This window comes from Setaria italica, chromosome III (genome assembly GCF_000263155.2).
Source record: "Setaria italica strain Yugu1 chromosome III, Setaria_italica_v2.0, whole genome shotgun sequence".
Taxonomy (NCBI): domain Eukaryota; kingdom Viridiplantae; phylum Streptophyta; class Magnoliopsida; order Poales; family Poaceae; genus Setaria; species Setaria italica.
In genome coordinates, this window is record NC_028452.1 from 44773123 (window position 1) to 44793970 (window position 20848).

A 20848-nucleotide genomic window follows, 5' to 3' on the forward strand; every position below is an offset into this window, starting at 1 on the left:
ATAAGATCGACACTTGGGGTCAGCTCGCTAGAGCCTTCACTCAGAATTATTAGGCCACCTATAGCCGACCTGGCAACAGGGAGAAACTCGGCCAAATTCACTAGATAGAAGGTAAGCCACTTCGAGAATACGCCAATCGTTTGTTTGAGAACCGCAATAGGCTGACTGGCATTGATGATCGGGATATCATTTAGTATTTTTGCGCTGGTTTGACAAACCAGAAGATGTTTGAAAAATTGTATGAGGCAAAACCAAAGACGGTCGGACAGATGATGGATGTTGTTAACGCTCAAGGTGACCTCGAAGAAGCATCCAAAGTCCAATTCCAGAGACATCGCCGGGCCAATAATTACAATCAGCTACTCCACGACGAGCCCCGAGCACGTCCGGAACATCGAATTCGAAAAATGGCCCCGAAGGTCTACGTTGCTGAAGGCAATCCGACCAGGCAGAGCACTCTCGACCGGGAAGAATTTGATGGAACCCTCAGCGGCCTGCGCCCTTTCCACAAGCATGCCCTTCATACTCTACGAGACTGCATGGCTTTGAAAAAAGAGCTCGGCGCCCCGGTGGAATACAAATGGCCTCGCCGCAACAACTACCGTTGGGACAACAACAAGCGTGACTAACGTGGATGTGATGGTGACCGTCGCCAAGACAATCGCGACAACCGCCAGGATGATGACCATGATGACCGCAACAACAGACGCGACGACCGTGGTAGCAGAGAAGAGCGCCGTGACCATTCGCAGCAAGATGTCTAGCGGCCCAACACCGACCAGAATGGAGATTTCCAATGGCCTTCACGCCAAGTCAACATCATTATAGGCGGCCGCAACGCCTTTTGCAGCAATCGCCAGCAGAAGCAACGCTAGTGAGAGGTCCACTTCATTTCAGTATAGCCAGTCCAGTACCTGCGCTGGTCTGAGCAGACCATAACCTTCTCTAGGTAAGATCATTGGGTCGACATCCTAGATCCCGGGTCCTACCCATTGGTGGTTTGCCCGACCATAGATCGAGCCCTACTCCCAAAGGTGTTGATTGATGGCGGCAGTGGCCTTAACATCATCTTCACTGAGACATTGAAACGCATGGACTTTGATTTCAAGCGGCTCCAACCTTGTGAAGAACGCTTCTATGGCATTGTCTCTGGAAAAGGATCCTACCCCATCAGCCAAGTTGTTTTGCCAGTCACTTTTGGGACACAGGCCAACTATCACACTGAGTACCTCACATTTGAGGTGGCCAACTTCAAGACATTGTACCATGCTATCTTCGGTAGGCCAATGATAGCAAGGTTCATGGCAATCCTGCACCATACCTACCTTGTCCTCAAGATGCCAGCTCCAAATGGAGTCTTTTCTATCTACGGCGAGTGGAGACCTCATACAAATGCAACATAGAGGCAGTCCAACTCACAGAAGTCCTGGAGTTATCAGCAATTACCACTGTCATGGTTGTCGAGGCTCAAAAGATAAGAACGGATCAGCTAACGATCCCTGAGAAGGAGCCAACCTCCACAGCACTGCAGCCTGACCCCCGGGTCAAGAAGATTTGCCTCGGGCTTGAAGACCCGACCAAGATGGCTCTCATTAAGGCCGACCACTAAGAGAAATAGGAACTCATGCTCACTAGTTTCATGGAGGACAACTCAAACATATTCGCATGGAAGCCATCTAACATGCCTAGTGTCCCCAGGGAGCTGGCTGAGCACTTCTTGGACTTCAGCAAGACTGCACGCTCGGTGAAACAAAAACTACGTCGTTTCGCCCAAGATCGCAAGGAGGCCATTAGGGTAGAATTGAATAAGCTCCTAGCCGTCAGATTCATCTCGAATGTAAGCATCCTGACTGGTTAGCAAACCCAGTCCTTGTAAGAAAGAAAACCGGTGAATGGAAAATGTGCACTGATTATACCAACCTGGATAAGCACTGCCCTAAGGACCCCTTCCCTCTTTCGCTTATGGACCAAGTTGTAGACTCTACTGCGGGAAGCATCTTGCTCTGCTTTCTCGACTGCTACTCGGGCTATCACCAAATTGCCCTCAACCCGGCTGACCAAGACAAGACGGTGTTCATAACGCCCTTTGGTATGTACTACTACAACACTATGACCTTTGGATTAAAAAATGTTGGCGCCACCTATCAGAAGGCTATTCAGGGTTGCCTCGCAACTTAGCTCCACAGAAACATTGAGGCCTGCGTTGACGACGTGGTCATCAAAACCAAAGATGAAGACAGCTTCATAGCCAACCTCGAGGAGACTTTCAACAGCCTCCGGGCTTGCTGCTGGAAACTTAACCCCAGCAAGTGCATCTTTGGTGTCCCGTCTGGCAAGCTCTTGGGCTTTATGGTCAGGCAATGAGACATTGAAGCCAACCCCATCAAGGTGGATGCAATCAGAAACATGATGACATCATCCAACAAGAAAGATGTCATGAAACTTACTGGCATGATGGCAGCCCTTAACCGCTTCATCAGCAAACTTGGAGAAAAAGGTCTGCCCCTCTTCAAGCTCCTCAAAAAGGTAGATAAATTCGTATGGGATGATGAGGTGAGTAAGGCACTCGACGAGCTCAAGGTTTTCCTTACCACACCTCCAGTCATGATGGCCCCGGCCAACCAAGAAACACTCTACCTCTACATATCTGCCACAACACATGTGGTCAGCACCGTGCTGGTCGTAGAACATCAAGAACCCGGCCACGCCTACGCGGTGTAGAGACTAGTTTACTACGTCAGCAAACTCCTCAGTGATTTGAAAACCTGCTACACCCAGGTGCAGAAACTACTCTACATAGTGCTAATATCTTCAAGAAAGCTATGTCATTACTTCCAGGCACACAAAATCTGTGTAGTCTCCTTGTTCCCCATCGACGAGATCCTGCATAGCAGGGATGTCAACGACCGAGTAGTCAAGTGGTCTGTGGAGCTCAGAGAGTTTGATCGTGAGTTTCACCCACGTCATGCGATCAAGTCACACATTCTAGCCGACTTCGTGGCAGAATGGACGGAAATTCAAACCCCCCCTAGAAAGGCCGGAACATTGGGTCATGTACTTCGGTGGCACCCTTAACCTCGAAGGAGCCAGTGCAGGCGTGCTTTTCATATCTCCCAAAGGCGAGCAGCTCAAGTACGTACTCCATATCCACTACAAATCTACCAACAATGGCGTCGAGTACGAAGCTCTCATCCACGGACTCCGCATTGTTGTTTCCCTTGGAATCAACCGTATTCTTGCTTATGACGATTCGAAGGTCATCATAGAGCAGGTCAACAAGAATTGGGACTACACCAAGGACTCCATTGATGATTACTGCATAGAAATATGCAAGCTCGAAGCTCACTTTCACGGCCTCGAGTTTCACCATGTCCCCAGGGACCATAACGTGGCTGTCGACGTCCTGTCCAAACTCGGCTCTAAACGTGCGCAGGTCCCGGCTGGCATTTTCATTAAGGATCTCCGAAAACCCTCAATCAAAATCCTGGATCCTGACCAGGCTAGTGAAACCAACGCTCAGGCCCTGACCGACCTAAAATCAATTGAAGTCATGATGATTAAGGCAGAAGAAGATTGGCATGCTCCATTTATAGCCTTAATCACCAACCAGATGGCAACAGAGGATAAAGTAGAGCACGAAAAAATAGCTCGACGCTTTGCTAATTACGTTGTCATCAGCAAAGAACTCTACTGAAAAGTTGCGTCTACATGGATACTGGTGATATGTGTCTTGTGCAGCGAAGGCATTGAACTGTTGCATGAAATCCACTCGGGTATGTGTGGTAGCCACACCGTCTCGGGCACTCTGGTTGGCAAAGCGTTCCGCTCAGATTTTTATTGGCCTACAGCAGTAGCTGATGCAAAGGAGCTCGTTCATCGATGCAAAGGCTGTCAATTCTTTTCAAAGCAGCAGCACCTCCCGGCTCAGGCCCTACGCACCATCCCTCCATCATGGCCCTTCGCATGCTAGCGGCTGGACATGGTTGGACCCTTCAAAACCGCCTCATTTTACGAAGGTACACACCGCCCTTCGCAGGTACACACACATTTTTGTGGCAATTGATAAATTTACGAAGTGGATTGAGGTCAAGCCAGTAACCAGCATCAAACCAGCCCAAGCAGCCCAATTTGTGGAAGAAATTATGCATCATTTTGGAGTGCCTAACAGAATTATAACTGACCTAGGTGCATAGTTCACACACGCCGAGTTCTGGGACTTTTGCCCAAACAATCTCATTGATGTGTATTACTCCTCAGTAACGCATCCACACTGCAACGGCCAAGTGGAACATGCAAATGGGATGGTTCTCCAATCCCTCAAATCATGCATCTTCGACAATGCATCCAAGTACGCCACCAAGTGGCTATGAGAGTTGCCCCATGTCATCTGGGCCTAAGAACGCAGAAGAGCCGAGCTACTGGGTACACACCTTTCTTCATGGTGTATGGTTCCGAAGCTATCTTGCCGTCTGATGTGGCCTTTGGCGCCCCACGTATACAATACTACGAAGAGGGCAAGGTAGAAAGAAGTTGGCTATTTGGCATTGATAGTCTTGAAGAACATCGTGTAGTAGCTCTCCTCCAGCATGCATGCCATGAGCAGCAGATACACACTACCATGATCGCAACGTTAAGGAACATTCCTTCAATGTTGGCGACTTGGTGCTTCGCCGAGTACAGTCAACCAAGGACATGCACAAATTGGCCACCCCTTGGGAGGGCCCCTTCATCATCAAAGAAGTCATCCAACCAGGCACTTACCAACTACAATGGGAGGATGGATCCGGCGTCCCCAACCGATGGAACATCGAGCATCTACAACGATTCTATCTCTAGTATATACAGCTATGTATTCTATTTCTCTTTCTTATGTTGAATAAATAAGTACCCACGTGGTTCCTTTTTCATGTACCTACTACTTTACCGCTTTTTTCTTTTCCGAGCTGTGCTAGATGCTCGGGGCTGCCCGACCTGTTCAGCAACCTGTTTGCTTTTAAACTCGAGGGCTTCCCCTCGCCGACCTCTGGGTCATACCTTATTTCCTCCCCTTCTCAAGGCTATACGACCAACACGTGTAGTTGGTGTCCTAGCTAGCGAAACCTAGACTACCTTGCGTTCACCCCTCCTACAAGCTCGAGATCTGCTCTCAGCAGGATGCTGGCCAGGTGAGGCTAGGTGCTTAGTGGCTACAGGCTTCAGCTACACATTGTCCTGTCATATACGCCAAGGGAGGGATGAAACTTTTCTTACATTAAAATATAGCGAGATGCATATCATTTAACATAGCACAAAGGGAGTTTAATACCTCTCAAAGTTTTTCTTATAGGTCAAGACCATTTACAATCAATTCAGTCGTGTCATGCTACTCCTCGGCCACCTCCAGATTCTTATCTTCTTCAAAGTCAGTGGCAATTCTAGTGGCGACACGCTTAAAGGGAGTGGTCAGGAAGTACGAGATAAGCAGCGCAAAAGTGTTCTTGAGACACTCAATAGCGGTATCCTTTAGCAGTTTCCTCAGAAGACCCAGAGCAGCTCTGAGACGATCAAGACAAGGCGTTGGTTTGGCTGGGTCGGCGTCTGCTTTGATCATATCCATCACATACCCAGCCGACTTCCGCAGTTCTTCCAGCTCTAACTCCAACCCTGCAATTATACGTTGGTCATTCTGAAGATTACCTACGGCATCCTCTAAGTGGTGCTCGAGGTCTCTGTGTGCATTGGCCTCATAGACCAGCTTCTAGGAAACTGCATACTCACCATTCACTGCTACATCGTGCTGCTCTTGGAGGCTTGCATTGGCATCCTCACACTCCTTATGATCCCGCTACAGCCTCACCTCTCTACTCTTCGAATTTGCTCAGCCAATCAAGCATGCATCAGCACATTGACATTGAAGAAAAACATGGTTTGACAGGTTGAAAAAACTCACTTGACAACTCTGAGCTGATAACTTCCTTCTCAGCAGCAAAGATAGCTTTGAGGCATGCTTTCACACCCTCATTCTCCTTAAGGCTCCATTTTAGCCTACCAATCTATGCCGCAGACTCTGCAGAAGAATCAGAAACAGAATCAGAACTCAAGACTGCAGAATTAAAAGCATATCAAAGAATAAGGTCAGCGCATCGCACCTTTCATGATTGCATCATGAGCTGCCCTCTCGATGTCCTGGTGAGATTGCAGATTTTGGAAGTTCTTCTTTGCCTTCTCAAGCTCGGCCTCCAGACGCACTGACCTTTCTCGAAAGCAATCGCAATGGAAGATCACTTCCCTCCTCTTTTGAGCACGCTCAGCCAATCCTTGTTCAAATTCATATAATCAGATCTCCATAGAAGAAGTTAACTATTAAGCACAAACCTAATAGGTTGGATAGCATGCTTACGTGAAGGTACTCATTAATCTTGGCTCCCACCTCATGCAGCCCAGCTAGAGCCTCCCTGTCCTTCCTCTCATCCTCTTCAACCTTAGTATCAGTGTAAGGGACGACATTAGGATCTTGGGCAACATGTGAAGGGGGCGCACCAGGCAACGAACCATCCATGGGTGGATCATCTCACTGACGATTGGCCTCGGTGCCTTCCTCAGCCTCATCCTCCACCACCACGCCCTCTCACGCTGCCTACCCAACCTCAGTGTACTCTTGGGCCACGTCCTCGACCTCGATGTCCCCCTGAAGTCCTCCACTAACTTCAGCATCCCCCTCACCATCCTGAGCCATGTCTTCAACCTCGACCTCGCCTTGAGTCAGAACCCTGACCTCAACGCCTTCACCACCGGCCATGTCCCGAGCTCCGACCTCCTCCTCTTACTCCATTGTAATCCCAGGGTTAGCCATGCCATCATTGGTTGCTTTAGTGCTGACCTCATCATGCTGCGGCACAAGACTTGGCACGGCTTCTTCGGTTCAGCCACCCCCGCCAGTTTCGACCTCTAGAGTCAGCAATTCTTTAGCGGCGCAACCGCTGGTGGACTCAGCTTGGCCAGAACACCTGTTCAACTGGGTGCTGCTGTCATCCGATCGCAACCAGATCTGCATCATCATCATCACAGTAGAAAACACAAAGAAAGGTCATATCACTGCAACAAGTTCAGAAATCATAGAAGGTAGCAATACTTACAAAGTACTCTTCATTAAGCGCATTTTCGGGTGCAACTCGTGTGGCGGGGTAGGGGTATCGCCACTGGAGCTGCCCCAGATCTTCTCTTTTAGCGCCTCCCTAAGGCGTGCCGCGACAAACGCGGTAGTTCCCCGAGCTCCGGCTCCTCCTCTTGTGCAGCCAGACTTAGTGTGTTGGTCCTCGCCTCACCACCCGACCTAGAAGCGGCAGAAGTAGTCGAGGCAGTTTTCTTCCGACCAGCCAGCTTTTTCTTCTTCTTGGCCGGCACAGATGCCTTGGACAAGGGCTGCTTGCGAGTTGCTTGCCACGTCTCCTGATCTACACCTCGGTCCCTGCCAGCTGCGCTATCAGTGGGCCCTAGCGAGGAATCGGACTCAAATTCAAGACTAGGCGGCAGCGCAACGGGCACATCAACCAGCGTGACTTTGGGTGGCATCGCCTGAGCCCCGCTAGGCAACGACGAAGGGCAAAAATATACACAAGGATCGCTCTAAATCAAAAATGGCCTCAAATCAGTAAGATTGCAAATTTGAAGCACATTACATCTAAGCAAAAATGAATGCAGACTCACCGGGGAAGGTGGCGGATTTCTCAAAGAAAAGGCCTTAGGGGCGCCCGTGTTGTGGATCTTGCCCTTGAACAACCCACCCAACCGGCGAACAATCTTCTCAGTAGGCATAGAGCTAGCAACCTCCCGAGTTGGATCACTGTGTCTTGAGTACTCGAATGCCAGGTGTACTCGGTGCTTGATCGGCTGGGCGGCCCCTTTGGTAGAAGTTGATCCCGATCGCCGCAGGGGTCAATCCTCACGCCTTGAGGTCAGCAATCCTTGCTAGTAGCATGTTCACCTGGATCTGCTCCACCGGGGACGGCTGAGCCTACCACTCAGACACCAAGACAGGACCAAATCCTGTGCGCGACGCAACTCAGGCTTCTGATTAGCAATCAAAAACCACTCGGCGTGCCACCCCTTGTGGGACTCCTTCAACTGAAGATTGAAATACTCGTGCATCTTCTTGGGGCACAGAGAGAACCCATCCCCACCTAAAACCATATCCTTCCTACCCTTGGTATTGACAGGCTTAAGTCGGTACAGATACCGCCACAGATTGGAGTTGGAGGGGATGCCTAAATATGCCTCGCACAAATGAATGAAAATAGCAATATCTAAGATCGAGTTAGGATTGAGGTGTACCAAATCGATCTTGTAATAATGCAGGAGCCTACGGAAGAAATCTCCAGTCAAGATCCTGAACCTGCACTCGAAGAATGGGGCAAAGACCACCGCTTGCTCCCTATCCTCGGATGGAAACTCCTGGCCATCAGTGGCCCACCACTCGAGCAGCTCTAACGGGCCGAGGAGCTCACGGTTGACAAGGGCTTCATTCTGCTCTTGCATCATCACGCTCTTCATCCACACCGAGGAAGGATTGGGAGCATTGCACTGCGCCATTACTATGCAAGCCCACGAATTAGATCTAAAATACACTAGGGTTTTTCGACGCATAAAATGGCAAGGCGGCAGTGGCGGCGCAGCGGCTCGGGTGGCGGCAGTGCAACAGTTCAGGCGATGGTGGCGATACGTGCTGGAAAGCGGCAGCGCAACCTAGGGTTTTGCGAAGGAAAAGGCGGAGCACTCAGTGAGGTCTAGGTGCGCGGCGCTGCGAGAGATTGAAGAAGCGAACAGCAACGGTTCGTGACCCTTGCATTTTTAAAGGAGATAATGGCATCAATTGCGGACGGAAATCGAGGCCCCTACCGTTAGCACTGTGCAGGTGCGTGGGGCGCAATCTGCGGTGCCTTCTGTTAAACATCGTGTGCGCCTGATGGATTTTTCAAGATCTTTGCTGAAGAGCACCTCCGAGGCACTATCATCATCCATCCTCAGAGACAAGTACATAATTCTACTCGGCGAGCCTCTGTGGCGCTCGCCAGTCCTCTCCTTGGGAACTGGGCGCCTAATTCTACTTGGCGCGCCACCGCAGCCCTCACCAGTCCTCTCCTTGGGGGCTGGGTGCCTAATTCTACTCGGCACACCTCCGCGGCCCTCGCCAATCCTTTTCTCGGGGGCTAATTCTGCTCAGCACGCCTCCGCGGCCCTCTCCAGTCCTCTCCTTGGGGGCTGGACGCCTAACTCTACTTGGCATGCCTCCGCGGCCCTCGCCAGTCCTCTGCTCGGGGGTTGGGCGCCTAATTCTACTCGACGTGCCTCCGCGGCCATGTGAGTACTCACCCTCGAGGGCTGGGCATCTAAATCTACTTGGCTAACATCCACAACACTACAAACCAAGGGACAAAACATTCCTCCATGACCTCATAAAATAAGAACCAGATATAAAGAGAAGCTTTCACTGGACTAAAATCAAATTCTAGGCTTTTACAATATCACAAAGCGTGTATGAACAGCTCCGGAATAGATGACACCCCAGGATAAGAAGCAACAAGGAAGAAAAAGAAAAAACTGCAATACAGAAAGCTGCACTCAAGCTTCCTTGCCGGTGTCTTGGACAAAGTTGGGATGGTTCACGATACAGCCTCCTCACGAGGATTCTTCTAGTATCGTTACCTCCCAGCTCGATCGCAGAGACTATAGAGGAAAGGAGCACCTGGGCATTCTTCACGAGAATTCTTCTAGCATTAAGAGCATTGGTGATTACTACACCTATCAAACACTACAAGCTTCAAGCCAACAAGCACTATAACCCAAGCCATGACCCTCGAAGATGAAGAGCAGATCTATTTATAGCCACGCAGTCGGCTACCCTCCAAGATGCTACAGTAAGCGCATGTGGATGCACAGCAGAGCCCCCTCATACCACCATGTCTCTACAGTATTCACTTGGTGCCTGGCCTTATCTTCAAGGTACTAGTGAACAGCACCCCCTACCCCCCAGCTCCCGTGCAGCTCTCCTGGCAAAACAGTACTCCAATGCACATGCTGTGGCAACAAAAGAATCCCCGTACAGATACTATGACGAAGCAAAGTCCCCGTGAAGGTACTCTCGTGTTGCTCCACTAATATAGCAACACTCCCGTGATGAAGGACCTTTTTGTCGTTTACCCATTATTGCTTCAACATTTCCCTGCAAGAGACTTGGGCGCAAATTTATGGTCGGCATGCTCCCACGGCTATACCTGGACACTGAAGATTGCTTCATAGAGACAACTACCTTCTTTGACCATTGCACCAATTATACTAATCGCTTTAATGCTTGGGGGCTACTCCCACGGAGTGCGTCTTGCGATGCCCTCCGCAACCTTCGCTTCGACTTGTTGGATGCCTAACCTCCACCAACTTAGCACTCGTCTTCGCTCTGTGTGTTGACTCTGCGCACGCTCAGATTTTGTCTTCCTTATCTGAGCACTGCGTAGCCTCTCTGTCCCCATGACATCGTCATAGCTTCAGCCGGCCTCATTTCAAGCTTCCTTGAGATGACCTCAAGTTCCTGTTCGCCTACACATCACTCGGGGGCTTGAGGGATACGGGTACCCCATGGATCTCCACTGACCAGGATACTAGCTAGACCTGACAAGTGGGCCCACCCGACCAGGGTGTGCAGGCCGAGGACATGAAGTTACTTAGAGTACACGTCAAGGCAACTATGCTGTCCTAATCTACCCAGACTTTGTGGCACATGTATTATAATCCTCCTTAGAATACATTTCATGTAAAGATCGAGTGGATTAGATCTAAACCGATTTGTAACTCTTGGCCATCGGACTATATAAGGCGGCCAAGGGCACCCTCCTAGGGCATCGATTCTCATACCAAGCAATACAATCCACGCATACAAGATGTAGGGTATTACTCTTTGGAGGTCCGAACCTGTTTAAAATCTCGTGCCCCTTCATGTTCTTATGGTCACCTTTGAGTTCTTGGTCTCGCAATCACCTTTGCCTACAAATCAACCACCTGGGTAACCTCCTGGTGGACTGCTGGATCCGTAACTCCGACACTTTATAGTCTGGAAAGCGCGTGGTAGAAATTGGAAGGTGAGGGGAGTGAGGAAAGCCCCAAGTCGATCGGCTAGGAGGGTTTCCTTGTGGCCTCTCGCGTCCTCCTTCATCCCCAAGTCTTCTGATGTTCTAGAAGCTTATTTTCACTTGCATGTGGGACTGACACGTCGGTAGTTACGGGATGAGATTGATCTTCAATAACTTTTCAAATCACCGCTTGATCCTCTTTGATTCATCCTTGATCCCGAAGTGATCCTTGTTATATCTTCACAAATTTAGCCCTTAAGTCATCTTGGAGGATTGCGTGCCAAAAACGAGCACGATAGGGATCAAAAGACCCTAGGCCGATGGCCTGAGGGGCATCAGGCCGATCGGCCTGGGCCCTTTTTTGCCTCCTGGTCTTTGTCTTCCTGTGCTCCACTGCTGTTCAAGGCTTTACAAAAAATGCATATTTAGCCCAATTTTCTGCGAAAACATAATATCCTCCAAAATATCTTGCGTGTGTGAAAATAGGGTTATTTCAAGTGCCAAGCGACTGGTTAGTATAAGAATATGCATAAAAAAATAGTTAAATGGTAAAAAAAAGTGTGTCAATAATGAGCGTCAACAAATCTATATAGACCGTCCGATACAACCTTATCTCCTCCCCCAACCGTTGCCTCCCACACTACTCCTGCCCCGCCGCTGCTACCCACCCGTGCCGCCGGGCTTCCCCACCTCCATGCGCCGCTGGGCCTCTGTGGCAGAACCGCTCAATTTAAACTGGCTAAGTTCGCCTAATTACTATCAGAACAGCAATTATCCAAAATACACTTAAAACAGTGTAAGTCGGGTAGTTCATCGAGGGTTCACAGAACTCCTCGAAAACCTCCACGGTGTATTCCATAGCCATACATCAGGATCGCTTCCATGATGGGATAGTATCAACAAATATTACATTTTTATATACATACCAGAGGTACGATTTATTACAAACCATAGATTGAAAGAAACTTAACAGTGCAAGTTAAACCATCACTAAGAGTTTAAAATATAAAGCAGTCTAGGGCAAGTAATTAAACATCTAAGTTTATTCTGGGGTATCATGAGACTCATAAGATACCCTAGTTCTTCGGAGCTTCCTCCTCGGTGGGTCCCTGCTGGGTTTCTAAAAACAGCAACAAAGGATCCCCTGAGTACGAAGTACTCAGCAAGTCTGACCCGTCTAACCAATATAAATACTTTTTGTATACTGTATGATAGCTTTATGGTGTATTGGCTGACTCACATTTTGTAGAAAGAGCTTACTATAAGTGAAACCTTAGTTTTATCTTTTATTTTAGATTGAGTTTGTTACCTGACCGGTCTAGATGATGAAAATATTTTAGCAACCAGATGGAACTAAGTCATACAACATATTTATTCAAAGCAAACGGTTCCCTTCTCTTCATTACACTACGATGCTCAAAAAAAGATCAAGTGCATTCATATCCGAGAATTGCAGTGATCCGGACCGATTTACATCCTGTAGGAGATACCCGACCACCAGCTATGTACAACTGTCCAGGTTGCACATAACGACCTTTCGATTAGCTGTACCCAATGATTGGAAATATGACTACTCGAACCCAGGGATGCACCCCCACATGGGAACCCACGTCTGGCCTGATCTCCAATGTGAATTTCAGGCTACGCCCCTACCCTTCCACTGCACGCCAAGGATAGGTACGAAATATTTCCGATCAGAGAGCCAACTAACCTACCGGGCTTGCTGGTTCCCATATGGCAGTAAGTAACCAGGTAATATCACTTGATCACTGGTTAAAACAACGAACGGTCCTTAATCAAATTAACCAAGTAGACAGAACTACGGAACTCAAGATTCCTTTCTTGGTTCCACCCAAGCTTCCGTCCACTACCTTCCAAAACAGGTCATTTCCTTGATATACATATGTATGACAATATTACCTTAGGTTGTTGAGTACCATAGGTACTAAAAAAGGATAAAGGTAGCATGACTATGCTTTGCTAAGCATGGGATACTTACTAATTATTTGGAATAGGTGGCAAAGATGTCCTTAATAACAAGGTTGGATTATGCATAAAAGTAAGTTTTCATCAACTCTTAGACTTAATGCATTCATAAAGAAAATGACCAATAGTTGGACACATGAAATAATAACTCCAAAAGTAGATAGGCTTAAATGCACCAGGGCTTGTCTTGATCCACAAAAAGTTAGCGTCTTCAAACAATCCTGCTTCACAAGGGACCAACTCGACAACCTCCTCAAACTCCGGAGGTTCTTTAGAAATTTCCAGAAATTCCACTTCTGGAGCTTCAATGTCTATGATAAAGTACATGCATGAGTCAGAGATGCAACTTTTTAAGCACACGACTATACAACTTCCTTCATGATAAAGTTGCAAGCCAACAACAAATTAGACAACTTAACTTCATGATAAAGTTGCAAGCCAACAAAACTCTGCCCATAACGACTAACCCACGATTTAAACTTCCTTTATTTATCCCATTTTTGGCTTTCCTTTTTATTTTTGAAAAGCATTTGAATTAATTTCTAATGTAAAGGAAAACGCAGAACTATAGATTAACATTTATTTGGAATTAATCAAAACATTATTCAGAATTTTATTTATTTATAAAGCTTAAGCATTTACTTAAATATTTTAAGGAAAAGCATTAATTGAATATTTAATCCTTATCTTTTTATTTAAATACGTAAGCCTTTTCTTTTATTTTTGAAAAGCATCATAATTATTTTCTAATCTTAAACTTCTAATTACTATAGATTATGGTTAATTTGTAATTAGAAAAGCATTATTTCATATTTTATGTATTTTGGAATTATTAAGTATTTATTTAATACCTTTAATTAAAGACAGTAAATAAACTCGCAAAAATTTTCTATATGCAATTAAGTTTTAACAATTTTAATGTATAAAGGAGATTAAAACAAACCTAGCAAAATTTATTTCACTATTTTTGGGTACTTCTACAATTTCCAGTGAATTAAATGGTGTGGCAGTTTATTTAAATCTATTTTTAAAACCAAAAATCCTCAACCTTATCCGAATAACCCCCTGGAATTTTTCCTACCGGCCCTCCCCTACCCACTCTCAAAGACACATGGGGCCAGCCAGCCAGGCCTCCCTGCCCGACACCAAAACAGGGCGCGGGGGCGGGCAAGACCGGCGGCTCGCCGACGGTAGCCTCGATGGTGACGGGGCCAGGCCGGGGAGCATTCCCAGGCCTGGGCGCACCCGCGGGCGGCGGCGCCCCCCCTCCCCCCGCCCCCGTAGAGGCGGCCTGAGTCAGGCCCTCCACAGGTGGCGGCCCCATGGCCGGTGGCCGGCCGGCGCAAGGCCTAGCGACGGCACAAAAACGGCCCCTGGTGCGACCTAACTAAGCTCCTAGACCCGAGCAAAACAAGAAGAGAGGGGTGGCGTGGAAGGCTCACCGGAGGAGCAGTTGTGGTGGTCGGGCGGACAGGAGATGCGGCGGGTGTGGGCTCGCCGGTGGGGAACTGGGGCAACGGAGGGATGTGAGGGGTTGGCGAGGTGCTGCTGGAGTTTTGGGCGGGTGGAATTGCGGAGAGGAGCGGCGACGCAGTTGAATCGGCCGGCGATGGCGCCTCGGTCGAGCTCTGCTCGCTTTGGTGAAAATGGCGGCAGGGTAAATCGGATGAGGGCGGGGACCGGTATTTATGCGAATTTTTCACCATGCATGGAGGCCACCTCGGCGACTTGCAGGCGTGCGTGGTGCGGACGTGGCCTGGCACATCTTGCTGGCTGGCGGGCAGAGGTGACGCGCTGTGGCACGCCTCCTGCCTCCTCTGCTCTCTCTGATTCCTCCCCTTCCCTTCTTTTCCCAACCGACATGTTCAGGCCTCATTTGCTCAAAATTTTCCATGTCAACACCTGAAACTCTTTTAAACAAACTTGTAGAGGATTTATCGCTCTTCATTTGATAGATTGGCCTCCAACCAAGATAAGCAATCTAAGACCCTGATTTTTCAGCCCAAAGTTCGAGCAAAATCAATCTGTAACTGAATCCTTTCAATTCAGTTTCGTCGGATATGGTGCAGGGCCATTTATACTTCTTTGAGCTTGATTTAAATTAGGCAAACTTGTTCCATGCAGCTTGACCCTTGCCTAAGTTTGTTTTTTATCTAACCAAGATTCCATTTTGCACCAGAACTCATATAACTTTTACACTGGATTTGTCTGAAATTTGCTCCAAACATTGCTAATCGATGTTGTTTTTCAGACTTGGGATTATTTTGACGAGAAGGCTTAGATTCGCATATCTTGCCTACTTTGAGATTCATTTTAAATTTGAATTTCCCACTTTTTGTGGCTAACAATATCTCATTTAACTCTTCCATAGACCCTATTTCACTAATATCCAAAAATATTTGCTCACTTACATGGAAGATTCTTCAGAAACTTGTCCCAAAGTTGTGTACTCACTAATATTTTCAGATTCTCATGTTTTTGGACGATGCATAGTAACTTTGTTGATTCCATCTTCGATTATATTTCTGAGAGGTTTATGACTTGAATTAGACCCCAAGCTTCACTCTTTTGAGTTCTAAATACTCTCAAGTCTCAATTTCATATCTTTATCAAATTTATCCAAATTTGAAACTCTAAATTGCAAATTTGGTCGAATTCGGCTCAAGTTCGATTGCTCAATTTACCTTCCTTTAATCCAAATTTCACCATTAGCTTCTTAATGTCATACTTAAGTTGTCATTAACACTGGGTGTTACAACCTCCTCACCTTCCCACGCCGTCGGGGTCTCCTTCCTCCTTCCGCCACCGGGCTCCTCACCTCCCTACGCCACTAGGCTCTGCGCCACCAGGACTCCTTGCCTCCAAGCGTCGTCGGGCCCCGCCGTCGTGGTCTCCTCCCTCCCTCCGCTGCCGAGCTCCTCACCTCCCTACGTCGCCAGGCTCTGCACTGTCAGGCGTCTTCGCCTCCCCGCTGCCGGGCATCCTCCCTCCCGGCACCGCTGGGCCTCGCCACGCGTTGCTGCCGAGAGCAGCCCGGCCATGCGCGCCGTCGTTGCCCCCCGCTGCCGCACATGCTACCACCGCCGGAGAAGAAACCGATTTTTTCCCGAATGTTGATATAGGTTGCAGTAGATGTTGAATTCATTCTATTGAAATGTTGGAATAGTTCAAGAAAAATTTTGAAAATAGTTATTTTTCCAAAAATGTTGAATGTAGCATTTATAAATGTTAATATATTTTTCAGAAAATGTTGAATTTATTTATTTATAAGTTGGGTATATTAGTTGAACTTAACGTGCTTTAAAACCATATTGCTTATCCATCGCACGGAAGCTAAGTAGGAGTCCCATCGCCACTAGACTCCCAACCCTACGACGACGGGCCACGGTGCTGGCAAGAACAGCTTCTGGGGCACAGTGCATGCAGGCGCACCGGGGGGAAAAAAATTGCCTGGGAACGGACCGCAAAATACTCCCGTGCAGCCCCCGTCTCGATTCGTTGCGCTGGCGGATCGACGCCTCCGCGCACACCTCGCTCGCTCGGCTCCTCCGCACACACCTCAGCTCGGCTTAGCTCGGTCGCGTGGTTCGGTAGCTCGACAGCTCGCTCGGCTCGTCATCAAAATCAGATGAAAACAGAAACCAGCGCAGAAACAGAAACCATCGTCCGCTAGATGAGAACCGCCCTATCTCTCGTCTCCACGTGAGGATCCGTTCGTTGTCCGTCACCGCATCCCTTGCGTGCCGCCGACGCTGCCACCGTTTCCGGCGCCGTATCCAAGTTCAGGAGAAGCAATCTTTGTGCGATCCTAGACCGTGGCAAAGAAGGACAACCACCATAGAAATCTTCGATGAACATCGCAACCGTAGCAGCTATCATGGGAGAAGGAGGCCAGGAGGATAGCAGTCTGAACTCCACAGCAGGAGAAGCATCCCCACATATCGCAGCTGCAATGGCGGTAGGAAGCCAGGAGAAGGACAACGTTCCTGACTCGTCTCCTATGGTGTCGTCTGTGCCTGCCCTAGCACATAACGGAGTGCAGCCAACGCAGGTACATATTTTCTTTCACATTCTTTGATCACGATGAGTTTTTACGTGTGTGTTTGATCGTGCTACATGACCTCGACCTCCACTGATTTATGACCATATAAATGCTAGATTGCACAGAACTACTCCGACGATAACATTAGAGTGTGTTGCATGATACCTGAAGAAATAGGAGATGAAGCACCAGATAAGGTAACTAAATTACAAATAATTTATTTAATTGAGAGCGTAATTTATTTCGTATGCTAAAGGTAAGTCACATTAATTCTCGACTAAATGTGCAACAGATGGCTGATGAAGTTGTGCAACCTATGATCGTTCCTGAAGTTGGAATGGCTTTCGAATCAGAGGATAAAGCTTATGAGATGTACAACACCTATGCTGGTAAGATTGGGTTTAGTATTAGAAAGAGCCATACAAAGCGACGAGGAGATGGGACTCTACGTCAGAAATATTTGGTTTGCAGTAACGAAGGTCATCGAGAAATTGAGTCATCAAGGCACACTACAAGGACGGGTTGCGATGCTCGTGTTCAGTTTAGTGTTAGTAAAGAGGGGATTTGGATGGTGCAAAAGGTTATACTTGATCACAACCATTACCTTGCTAGTCCAAATAAAAGGGGCAAGCTGAGGTCCCAACGAAGTGTTCAAGAAGCGGACAGGAAGCTAATTGGGCAGATGAGGGAATCCGGGATGAAGCCAGCTCAAGTTTTTGAGTTTATGAAGGAGTTTTATGGAGGAGCAGACAAAGTGCCATTCTCACGGATGGATTGCAACAATGAGATTGGCCGTGAGCGTAAGAAGTACTTAGAATCCAATGATGCAGAAACACTACTGGAATACTTGAAGCGTAAGTAGATGGAGGATCCAACATTTTTTTATGCCATGCAAATAGACAAGAAAGATGGTCGGATAGCTAATTTCTTTTGGGCAGATGGCCAATCTATCATGGATTACGCATGCTTTGGTGATGCTGTGTCATTTGACACAACATTTCAGACTAATAAGTTTGAAATGCCTTTTGCTCCATTCCTCGGAACTAACCATCACAAGCAAACTATCATTTTTGGAGCTGCATTGTTGTTTGACGAGACTATACCATCATTTGTTTGGCTATTTGAAACCTTTCTAACGGCAATGTCAGGCAAACATCCTAGCACAATCTTTACTGATCAAGACGCGGCCATGGCAGGAGCAATTGCTTATGTATTTCCAAACACAAGTCATCGCCTCTGTTTGTGGCATATTTACCTTAATGCTGCTAAACATCTCGGCCATGTAATTCAAAAGCATCCTGACAAGTTTCTACCTGATTTTAAGAGATGTGTCTATGAAGACAGATCGGAGTTTTACTTCAAAAAGAAGTGGGATGAATTGTTGCATGACTACAACCTTGAGGACAACAAATGGATGGAAAACCTATATGATTTGAGGGCAAAATGGGCTGCTGTGTATCGTGACTCGTTTACAGCTGATATGAACTCGACCCAAAGGAGCGAAGGTATGAATAATGTATTCAAGAAAAGATTTCGTAGAAAACTGGGTCTTTCGGAACTTCTTGAAGAATGTGAGAAGGTTTCCAGTAGTCTTCGTAATAATGAGTTGGATGAAGATTTTAATTCACGTCGAAAGAGCCCAGTTACTCATATTCCTCTGTTGAAGACCGCAGCTGAGTCATATACAGGGAGGATGTATAAAGAGTTTGAGGAAGAATTTAACAAACAATTTTCATTCTCTTGTAAGTTGTTGCAAGCCGAAGGGTCAATTCTGACATATACGGTTACACATATGCATTCTGATTATGGAGCAACTGTCATATTCAACAAAGCAGACAGTACCATTACATGTGCTTGCAGGAAGTACGAATCCATAGGTACGTATATATATATATATATATATATATATATATATTCAAATTTGAAATTGCAATAATACAGCATCTAATACAAATTGTTGAAACATGGCATTCATATCTGATAGGTATATTGTGCAAGCATGCCTTCAAAGTCTTCAATGTCAACGATGTTTTCATTTTGCCTTCACAATATATCCAGCACAGATGGACAAAATATGCAAAGAGAGGATTTTATATTCAGAAACAAGGATATGAGGAGGAAAGTTTAAAAACCCATGCCGCACGCATCTCACGGAAGGCAACATCTATTGCATTGAAGTGTTCAAAGTCAAAAGAACTTCTTGATCTTTTGGAGGAAGCCATGGATAAGTTGGATTTGGATGCAGATAATTATCTAAGTAAGATGGAAGAACAATCGAATGAGGCTCCTCTTGTTTCAGCTGACTTCGCAACAAATACATTTAAAGGTACAATATCGTTTAGAGTTCCTGAGGTGGTAAAAGGTGCAAAGAGTAAACGAGGGACCATCTCCCTTGAAAAGAATACAGGCAAGAAGAAGAAAACTACTAAAAAGAAAGGTATTGATCGTACCAATTCTAGCATTATTATTTTATTCTATACTTGTATTATTAACTATATGTGTTTGACTATAGGAGAAGAATCAAATAATGTAGCGGAAAATAGTTATGAAGGTGCTAGTCCAGATAAATTTATTGTAAGACTTTTGGCTTTGACTGCATTTATTTTTCATATTTATTTGCTTACATATTATTTTTATAAACATTTTCATATTCTATGACAGGACCTAAATGATGGTAGCGTTGATGCTAACAGTACAATACCACACTTCAATATGCACGGGAATTCTTCTGTCATGAGTGTTCCATATATTAGAGGAGGATATACAAGTCTCTTACTTGGGGTTGATCAAGCTGCCACAATGCAGCTGCCTGCTAGAAAATTGGATTTTGATGGACCGACAAATAAAGAAAATATGTAACTTTGTTGTGTTACAGCAGAAATTTATTCACTGATGCTTAATTTTCATCAAAGTTGTGTTACAGCAGAAATTTATTTTTACTGATGCTTATTTTCATCTAAGCTGTGTCGGTTGGAACATGTGAACTTATCTATGGGATCATATAATTTGTTTTTTCAGATTACCATATTGTACCCTCTTCTGCCATCATTTTTCTTCTTTTTTATACCACATAAGAGGATTACTGAGCCAGATTCATACATTAAGACAGTATATATTTTTTTCCAACACATCCATATATATTTCATATCAAAAGAAAAGGTGATACATTGATCATGTCAAGAAAAGGTGATACATTGATCATCATGTACATCTGTGATTACTACAAAGTACAAACTACAACATTAATCTGTTTCAAATTGAAGGAGCCACAACAAGAATCTGACAATGGTGGAAAATGTTACAACTGCATAAGAAAATCTAGGTTGCAAACTTCCTATTTTCTGACGCAGGACATCATCTTGTGATAGTACCATCTGGAGAGATCATCTTCAGTATTGCTGCATTGTCTGCATCTATATATAGTTCAATAACCAATAGGCGAAATCATGTTGTCAGTGTAGTTGCTGTATTGTCTATATGCCCTCAGTTAGGAAGATCGGGAAACTCTGTTGTTGCAAGATGGCTGAATTCTTCGGAGGTAAGTATCATATTCTGTCCGCATATCCTGATGCAATGCTTAATGTGCATACAAGAGTTGATCTGACCTACATTTGTGAGCTGACAGTGAATTTGGCATTGTTGCAGGATAGAACAAACCAGTCAATTGATCATGAAGGAATGAGAATGGCCTCTGTATCACGGTTCGGTGCTCATGATGGTT